We start from the raw sequence: 9847 nt of genomic DNA, 5'->3' as shown, positions 1-9847 counted from the left end.
TAGCTGAAACAAGACAAGTTTGACGTACAGAAACAGAAGATAAAGAAAGTCCTGTTCAAACTTATATTATAATGGGAGTGGGATAAATCAACACAAGACAAATGATGTGGAGCTCAGTGTACAACTGCATACCTCCTAAGTTTGAGACCAAATCCCTCTTTTTTTTTTTTTCTATCCTAAAATCATTATTTTCTGGGAGCTCTATATTGTTGGTTTGTCTGACCTGTGTAAACTGTAAAAAGAAAGGAAAAAACATGACTATTTCAGGGAAATCAAGACAGTTAGCAAGTATGAACTATATATATATATATATATATATATATATATATATTGAATAGCGCGGCCTCACAACTGCAGACAGCACCGTGTGACTTTTAATGTCCATTAGGAGGCCAGCAGCCAATAATATGCATTATAATTAGTAAAGTTATATCATCTGTGACCCAGGTAACAGTAATATTCTATATTCTATTACTATTACCTGACTCAAGCCAGACCATAGTGTAAAACCATATATGCTGCTATTTCACACAAGGGATGTTGTTAGTGACATTTAAAGGTGACTTCAATACACAGAGGGCGTCCCTTTACGACGACAAACCCCCAGCCCCAGGAGAAGGCCGCCTTCTTTGCGTTCCGAGCCTCGTTTGGAGGAGAATCCACGCCCCCAAAGTGACCTTTCGTTGCCCTTCCACATCTGTCGCTCCAGCTCTATCCGAGCGTTAATTGGCCACGAGTCATTGAGGTAACATGCCACGCCTCCGTGTGGGCGGGGCCGGAGTGCAGGCACTGTCACATTACAGGTTACGCTGTGGCGTTTAGCTCCGCCCCCCATCATGGCTGCTGCTCCTGATTAGTGCGGGAGCCGGGAGAGAGAGACCCGTTTAGCCTGAGCTGCAGCCGAAGGTGAGAGGGGGCGTGTGTCCGGAGCTAGTGCAACCTTACCTGCACGGGGAATGGCTGAGATACAGTGTCCGGGGGGCCAGCCATTACACACTCACTGTGCAGATAAGATACGCCTATAGTCCAACATGTGGGCAAATGGCTTCTCTCATGTGGGGGTCTGTGCATTAAAGCAGGGTGACATGTGCTGTCTGTACCCCATGTATTGTCTGTGCCCCATGTACTAAGTATGTTACATGCATTGTGTGTGTGCGCTACATGTGCTGTCTGTGCCCCATGTACTAAGTATGTTACATGTATTGTGTGTGTGTGCTACATGTGCTGTCTGTGCCCCCATGTACTAAGTATGTTACATGTATTGTCTGTGCCCCCATGTACTAAGTATGTTACATGTGTTGTGTGTGTGCTACAAAATGCTGTCTGTGCCCCCATGTACTAAGTGTGTTACATGTATTGTGTGTGCCCCATGTACTAAGTGTGTTACATGTATTGTGTGTGCCCCATGTACTAAGTGTGTTACATGTATTGTGTGTGCCCCATGTACTAAGTGTGTTACATGTATTGTGTGTGCCCCATGTACTAAGTGTGTTACATGTATTGTGTGTGCCCCATGTACTAAGTGTGTTACATGTATTGTGTGTGCCCCATGTACTAAGTGTGTTACATGTATTGTGTGTGCCCCATGTACTAAGTGTGTTACATGTATTGTGTGTGCCCCATGTACTAAGTGTGTTACATGTATTGTGTGTGCCCCATGTACTAAGTGTGTTACATGTTTTGTGTGTGTGCCCCCATGTACTAAGTGTGTTACATGTATTGTGTGTGCCCCCATGTACTAAGTGTGTTACATGTACTGAGTGTGTTTATATGTGCTCTCTGTGCCCCCATGTACTGAGCGTGTTACACGTGCTGTCTGTGCCCCCATGTACTGAGCGTGTTACACGTGCTGTCTGTGCCCCCATCTACTGAGCGTGTTACACGTGCTGTCTGTGCCCCCATGTACTGAGCGTGTTACACGTGCTGTCTGTGGCACTGAAATATCACTTTCTGTGTATGCGATTATACTTGTATTAAGGGTTTGGATGGCAAAAGCCTTATGGAATCCTCTATAAAATTGTCTGTTCCATCCTAAAACTGCTGTGTTAATGCAGGTTATCGTTATGTATAAAGCGCCAACAAATTCAGCAGCGTTGTACAATGGGTGGACTAACAGACACACATTTGTAACCAGATTAGTTGGACGCAGGTTATACATTTAATCCTAGTGCCGACGCTGCTTTTATGTCAAAAGTTGGGTCGAAGATGTTTATATTCGAGTAATTCCTGATCTTACTTACCAATTACGGAGTCAATTTGCAGAAGTTGGTTTATGGGTGTGTGTCAGATTCTGCATTTTACTACAACTCTGCACTATGCCCAATGTTTGTGTTGTCTTCTTTAAAAAGGAACTTAAATATATACAAATATTGCAAGTGTTTGAGTATAACAGATGAGATAACAAAACACTCATAAAAAGTGCAACAAGGTCAGCTCACTGTAGGACATGGCTTACATAATCTACATAAAATAATTACTGTAGCCATGTGACATGAAAACAGTTCTAATAAATCTAGACTTGTATCAAGATAAGATATTTATGCTGTTCTTGACCGCTCTCTAGTTTAAATTGAAACATTGCATGATCTTACATGTACAACTGCACGAACACAGATCACGTGCCTTTGATTTCTACATGCTTCAGTGGGACAAATGAACATGGGTCCGGAATGGAATGTTCCACAACTTCATGACTATATATAATAATGAGAAATGTAGAGGTCCAGTATGTATTTTTTGAAAAACTATACAATTTACAATTTTTATTTTGTTTCCCTTGGCATACACATTTAGTTTTTATTCTCTCAAAAGCCTTGTTTACCCAATCTAGGACACCAGAATAAAGATTCCATGATGAAAATAATTGGACTCTGTATTGATATATATATATGCACTTGTGATTTCTTCATATTTGTTTTGCAAGCTGTTTTAAAGTAGTTGTGTCAAATACCCAGAGCATGTGTTGAAATAACATTCCACACACTTCTATCAGTTTTAAGTTTATCAAGTTTATCAAGTTGCTTAGTGTTAATATTCTTCTGGATCTACTGCATACACTTTTCAAAAGCTCAACAAGAAAATCAAATTATGTTCATGGCTTATGTTTTTATTAATTATAATTGACCCAGTACTATCTCAGAACCTTTTGTTATATACTCTGATGTTAGAAAATATGTTCTTTAAATAAATCCTTTCTCAGATATATGGATCTACAGCTGAATTTGCAAACACTTTTACAGTGAAATTCAGACTCCTGTGGCGCTGTCTTATATTTGAGCACTGTCCATTATTTGAGTACCTCAACAATGGTCAGAGAGCAAAAACCGTCAAATAGGGAATTGTTATTACAAGCAAATCCATTGCTCTCTTTTCCAGACAGGAGCTAAAATCTATGGCCAATTTGACTTAAAATATTTTACGCTCTGCCTCTTTGTATATGTTCATTGCTGTTTGTAGTACTCTGCACTTCAAAAAGCTTGGGGGTTTCTCCGATAATATAAAACCATACACATTCCAGCCGTGCATTTTCATGTCTATCAGTCTCATAAACAACAATTAGACTTAATCAGTTAACGTAAACTAGCATAATGACAAACTATTCTTGACTTGCTCAGGAAAATCTGCAAAGGGATTTCCTTTTAGCATTACACAGCACATTTATCCTGCAGGCTTGTACTTCTGCACTGTAACCCATAATAAAACACAGGGGAAATGTTGCTGTAAATTTTATAACACTTATAGAATGCTATTAAAAATATTGATCTCTTCCAAAGGCACTTTGCTAAACCATTAGCTGTTTGTAGATCCACAAACTGTAATATGGCGAGAACTAAAGAATTCATTGTGCAGTGTCTTTAATCTTCATTCAATGTAACATCAAAATATCTGTTGGGTCACAAACGTGCAAGTGCACGAAAATCCAATAAATGGATTGATGCTGAATAGTTAACCCCTTTATATATTGATTTAGTGTTAAAGGAGAACGGTCACATCTTTGTATTTTTAATACAGAAGGGTGAGAACTGCAGGAAATTTAAAGTGAATTTCACGTTAAAGGCCAAAGTAACCAAACTAATTACATAGCTGTGCATTTGTGGCCCTTGTCGAGTGACTTTGGAGGAGGCGGAGCTGCGATTTAGGATTAGGTAAGTAAAAAGAGGGTTTTTACTCCTTTTTATTCATGCGGGCGGATAGGAGCGCGAGGGAAAGGGGCAGCAGAGGAAGATATAGTGCCAGGAATACAGCTTTGTATTATTGTCACTATAGTACCCCTTTAAATGTTGAAATACACACATCTTTTTAAAGGAACACTATAGGGTCAGGAACACAAACGTATTCCTGACCCTATAGTGTTTAATCCATTATTAAGGTGGCTTGCTCCCACCCTTAGCTCCCTTAGAAAATGTTACAACTCACCTTATTTCCAGTGCAGCGCGGGTCCACTGATACTGGCCCCGTCCCCAATCCGCCTCCTTGGTGACATCTGAATTTCCGATTTTTGTATTTTTCTTAATTTATTTTATTTATATATTTTTTGAGCTAATCCAATGCTTTCCCATAGGGAAAGCATTGGATTGGCTGAAATCAGCAAGGAGGCAGGATGGGGTGGGGTCAAACACCGTTTTGGCAAATAAACACCTCCTCATCTCTTTGAGGAAAATTCAGTGTCTCCATGCAGAGCGTGGATACACTGAATGGTAATGCTGCTTACCGTACAATACATCTGATAAGTGACCACTTGGAGGTGTCCCTAGAGGTAATGTAAACACTGCCTTTTCATGAAAATGCCTGAAGGCAATGATTATACTCACAGAACAACTACATTAAGCTGTAGTTGTTTTGGTGACTATAGTGTCCCTTTAATGCAACTGGGTGTTTCTCTCCTAGTTTCCTGTTTATTGTTGTTAAATACTCTGTGCTTTCAACCTAGTAGTCAGCATATAGAAAGCATGCAGAGAAGATGAGAAATTAATGGGTTACTTTAAGCATTGTGTCCACTAAAGTGTTTTGAAATGGTCATGGTGCTCGGAGTCTGTATGTGCAACATTTGTTAGAAACATTTGTTGATAGAGCTTTAATCCCGTTAACAGCCAGGCGTTCAGTCTTCTAATTCCAAATCCATGCATAAGAATTGCAGAAAAGTGAAATGTTCTCTTTTGAAGGGAAATATTAAAAAAATTACTATTTTTAATGTGTTGTATAGATTATGCTTAAATAGTGTGCAAATAATAAAGGTTACCTTCAGTGTCCATAGATTTAGAAGTGTCTCCCTCCTTCTCCCCCCCCCCCGTGTGCCCTAAAAAGAATCTACCGCTACCCCTTCTGCAATGTCATGGTGACGGCTTTTTCTCCTGTCGTTGGTTCAATACAATGTTCCCTATAGAGGAGAATTTGGAACTTGAAGCGCATCCAAGCGTCCTATAGGAAAGCATTGAATCAGTGCTTTCCTTTTTTTTTTTTTTTTTCTTTATTTTTGCACACGATAGGCATAGCAAGAGCAATACAACTGTGCGGCTTGCGCAGAAGCCAAAATTCAAAAGAACAGTCTCGTAAACACAATATTTGACATCAGCCCATATGACAAGCCTCTTTAGAAATTCTGTACCACTTGCCTCCCATCGAGGATTTTGTATTTTACAATCAGGCTATGCATCCTAAAAAGGAGCCCCAACCCTATCAATGTCAGATTTCACTTTAGGCTCCCTCAATTCTCTGTCAGTATGATCATGCCTGAGTGAGGAGAAAAAAAAACTGAGACATCTAAAATAGAAAAAGGTAAAGAAGTACAATACCCTTGGAAACCAAGGGTTGAGCAACAAGGTGTGAAATGTGAGGAAACAAGATAGGAAAAGTAGAGGAAAGATTAAGAGGAGGAAGGAAAAGAAGATGTAAGTAGAGAGGGGGGGGGAGTGAACGAGGCCAACAGAGTCCACACCGACACTGGACCGCGCAGTGCCATTTCCCAACCGATACTATATACCCACCCCATCAGTCACTACTGGAGCCCATTACGCTATTATCCCATGGTTCCCAAATCCTCTGGAAAGTTGCAGTTGTTCCTCGTAATCTTGCGGTCAGGTCGTCCATGATTCTGCCCTCCCTTATCCTAGAAATCACCCCCCGGAACTCTGGGCCTCCCGGTGAGAGCCACGCCGTTGCTATCATTCTGCGTGTGCTTAATGTTATCGCCCGTACCAGTTTCTGCTCTCTTCTCGTCCATCCCTCAATAGATCTGTTTAACAGGTAGATCCATGGGTCTAAAACTAGGGATTTGCCAAACGTCTGTGTCAATAGGTCTTCAACGGATTTCCAAAATCCGTGGATTTTCGGGCATTCCCACCACATATGGAGATACGTGCCTCGTAATCCGCAGCCCCTCCAGCAATCGTCCGTATCTATCTTGCACATTTTGTGCAAAGTCACCGGAGTAGTTATACCACCTGAGCATGGCTTTCCATGCCTGCTCCTGTTGCGTGACACATATGGAAGCGTTCTTGGTTGCTTCCCAAATCTCCTGCCATTCAGTTCCTTCCAGTTCCTCCCCCAGGTCTGATTCCCATCTATCAGTGTACTTCAATCTACCCCATTCCTTAGTTTCACTGCTGAGATGGGCATATAGAAGCGTAATCATTCCTTTGGGGGCAGAACCCTCCCTACATAATCTCTCATAGAAAGTAAACTGTCCCTGGGCTGCTGCTTTAACTTCTAGCGAAGTCCCTTATCTGGACATATCTGAAAAAATCTGCAGGAGTCAATTGATTATTTTGTTGGAGATCTTCAAATGGTATAATTTCCCGTTTTTTTTTTTTTTTTTAATTCTTTATTTTTGTCGTGCATGTACCAACAACAATTACACAGAGCCAGACCAGCGTCTGTGTGCATCTTACAGCATTTGAAAACGTCATAGATTAGTACAGCACATTTGTAAAGGTGGAAGAGTAAAAAAAAAAAAAAAAACCACACAATTCTATTTAGTAACAGTGAGTTGGATGACACGCAGCACTCCATACACAATCAAAATCGAATTCTGTGATGATGAGTAATGGCAGCCTTGCTACTTGCGTAGCATGTTGATATAAAAAGAGGCACTATGGCTGTGAGAGAAGCCCAGAATAAATCGGGGAAATAATGAAAACAATACATACTTTGCGCCTGGCCATAATGTATATTGTTATATTTACATCACATGCCAATCCCTAATATATGTCCAAGGTGTCCGCTGTCTAAAGTTAGGTGTTGTAGAGTGCTACTTGCATGGCAGCTAGACTGTGATACCAATCTACGTGAGTGCCCAACTTGCTCACAGACTACATTGTTCATCCAACTGTATCTTCGTATCTGAAGGAGGTGAAAAAGAAAAAAGCCTCCACCCATGGAGAGACCAGATGGAGGGGAGAGAGAAAATGTTGGAACAAGAAAAGGGTGAGACTGAAAATAGTGAAAGGCCAGAGCAAAGAGAGAGGAAAAAGGCGACATCGCCGGAGTATAGAGAGCAGCGTAGGTGCGAGGACAGAAGGAAAAAGAGAGAGGAGGGGGACTATTGGTTCCCATGTCTTTTGAAACTACGCTATCGTCCCCCGCACTCTAGCAGTTAAGTCATCCATTATTCTACATTCTCTAATCCTAGATATCACTCCGGAGAAGTCCGGGCCCTCCGGGGAAAGCCATGCGATCGCTATAGCACGGCGCGCGCTTAGGGTTATCTTATGCACCAATTTTGCTCCTGGTCCAACCATCGAGAGACCTATTTAGCAGGTATACCCAGGGATCCAGACGCAGGGGTTTGTTGAACGTCTGCCGTAGGAGGTCTTCGACTGACCTCCAGAAGTCGGTGAGTTTTGAACATTCCCACCACATGTGGATATACGTGCCCCGGGAACCACAGCCTCGCCAGCAATCATCATTATCTAATTTGTGCATGCAAAAAAGTTTCACAGGCGTGGTATACCACCTAAGCATAGTTTTCCATGCTTGCTCTTGGAGAGTGACACAAATCGAAACAGCGGTATTCGCGTCCCATATTTCCCTCCACTCCAATCCCTCCAAGACTTCAGCGAGGTCCGTTTCCCATTGATCTGTGTAATTTAGATTTCCCCATTCTCCGGTTTCAGCGCTCAGGTGAGCGTACAGAAGCGTAATCATGCCCTTGGGGCGGTCCCGTCGGAGCAAAGCCTTTCATAAAAGGTCAACTGACCCAGAGCAGCTGTCTTAATGTGAGGTTTGCCAGCGAAGTCGCGAATCTGGATGTAGTGGAAAAAGTCAGCGGGGGTTAAATGGGCCCCTTGTTGCAGTTCCGCAAATTGAACTATCAAGCCATTTCGATACAGCTGATGTATACGTTGCAGCCCTGTTCGTTCAATGTTACGAAAATCTCTGGGAGCCAAGCCGGAGGGGGAAAGTCTCAATTTCTAAGGATTCGAGCCATTGGGGAGGGGGGCGGTGCCAGTTTGTATTTGAGATGGCAAGCATCCCAAATCCGAATAGAATTGAGTATGGACTGGCACATACTACGTATCGCGGGCCTATGTCCCCTGGGGACCCACATCGCGAACTGGGGGGCGTCTACCCCTACCATCATAGCTTCTATGTCAGCCCATCTCCTCTCCTCTGGCGGGGAGTGCCACATAGCCACCTGCGTAAGCTGGGCTGCGAGATAATAGAAATACAAATTCGGGAGGCCCAGGCCCCCTCTATCTTTTCGCCTATACAGCACTTGCCTAGAAATTCTGTGCCTCTTATTCTGCCAAATGAAGTCCCCCATCGATCGTTGCAGAGGGGCCAGTTGAGTTTTCGTGATTTGGATGGGAAGAGCCTGAAACAAAAACAGTATGCATGGCAGAATGTTCATTTTGACTGAATGGATGCAACCTATCCAGGAAATGGGTTTATCAGTCCACTTCTCAAGGTCGCCCATCAGGGCTCTAAGCATCGGAGTGTAGTTGGCGAGGTATAAGCGATCAGGGTCAGCAGTCAGATGAATCCCCAGGTATTTAACGGAATGTGTTTCTATCCTGAGTTGATATGTGTCCCTTATTCGAACTATCTCTGCTTCTGTGAGGCAAACCGGGAGAGCACTAGATTTCTGGATATTTGCTTTATAACCTGATAACGCACCGTATTCTGCTATGACCCCCTGTAGTGCCAACATAGAGTCCATAGGATTCGTAATAGTCAGGAGGATGTCGTCCGCGTAGGCTGACACTTTATAGTCATCGGTTCCAACCTTAACTCCTCCAATATTGGGATTTGCAGTAGCGGTTCTAAGGCCAACACGAATAGGAGGGGGGAGAGAGGGCAGCCCTGCCGGGTTCCATTGTACAGCAGAAACTGAGTCTTTGGGGCACCCGTTATCTGGACCTGCACTCGCACGTCATGATACATCGCTCTTGTTACCGTCACATATTCGTCCGGGAAGCCCATGGTCCTCAATACCAGGAAAAGAAATTGCCATCTCACCTTATCAAAGGCCTTTTCGGCATCTATGGATACTGCCAGAGAGGGGGTCCCAGTGGTCTTTTGTTTCCATATTAAGTCGATATTCCGTCTGGTATTTTCGAACAGTTGCCTACCTTGAATAAAACCGACCTGATCGGCGTGAACTAGAGTGGTCAACAGGGGGTTCAGCCAGTCTGCTTGAATCTTTGCTAAGATCTTCAGATCGTGGTTAATCAAGGATATGTGCCTATAGTTCTCCGGGAGGAGTGGGTCCTTCCCCGGTGTGGGCAACAATACGATGGTAGCCAAAGACATATCGGGATCCAACCGTCCTCCTTGACGTAGGTGTTCGAAGAGTCGGGCCAACTGGGGTACGAGCTCGTCTCTAAAGGTTTTGTAATATGTGCCGTCA

General features: G+C 43.0%; 1 protein-coding gene across 1 annotated transcript in view; it reads left to right on the top strand.

Annotated features, from left to right (window-relative positions):
- Positions 1-807: 807 nt before the first annotated feature.
- BCL2L13 (BCL2 like 13) overlaps positions 808-9847 on the top strand; it is a 92538-nt gene continuing 83498 nt past the window's right edge. Inside the window, exon 1 of the mRNA XM_063447650.1 lies at positions 808-906. The gene's annotated coding sequence lies outside the window, so the exon portion shown is untranslated. The remainder of the gene's footprint in view (positions 907-9847) is intronic.

Source organism: Pelobates fuscus, chromosome 3 (genome assembly GCF_036172605.1).
Source record: "Pelobates fuscus isolate aPelFus1 chromosome 3, aPelFus1.pri, whole genome shotgun sequence".
NCBI lineage: Eukaryota > Metazoa > Chordata > Amphibia > Anura > Pelobatidae > Pelobates > Pelobates fuscus.
This window is presented reverse-complemented; position numbering and strand designations above follow the sequence as displayed.